Raw genomic sequence first — 556 nt, 5'->3', positions numbered from 1 at the left:
TTGTTTCACAATTTTTTTTACTTTTATTGTTCTGTGGATAAAATCATTTTAGGTTATCTATTCTCCATCTATTAAATGCTTAGAATAAATGTTTTATTTAAGTTTTGAAAATTAAGGAATGATTTAGGAAAGTTCTGCAAAGTGGACTAAAGCTTTCAAAAAGAAGATTTGTTTTTGAATACAAAATGTAAAAATTATTTAAGTTCCAATTCACCTGCACAATAATGCAATCACAATCCATGTATCTTGAACATGGCAAAAAGATGGCTTTCTATAAATGTAACTTTGCAGAATCTTTTTGTATAAATAGATGTTGACTGTCTGGCCACTGCAGTATCTCTCCCCATTTATTCTGTCCAGCTATGTCACTTGCAGCGGCAAGGAGAAAAGGCAAATAGTAGCATCTATTGCTTCCCTTTAGCTGTGCAGGTGTAATTTCTCAGCATCTCCAGCATACACTCTGAGGCTGTGCACAGCTGAAGGGGATTTCAAGAGCAGATTAGTTCCTGCACTGCATTGACTGCTAGGACTTTATAGCCTTTCTGCCCACAGTCAC

The sequence above is a fragment of the Pyxicephalus adspersus genome, chromosome 7, assembly GCF_032062135.1.
Source record: "Pyxicephalus adspersus chromosome 7, UCB_Pads_2.0, whole genome shotgun sequence".
NCBI lineage: Eukaryota > Metazoa > Chordata > Amphibia > Anura > Pyxicephalidae > Pyxicephalus > Pyxicephalus adspersus.
Note: the sequence above shows the minus strand (reverse complement) of the source record.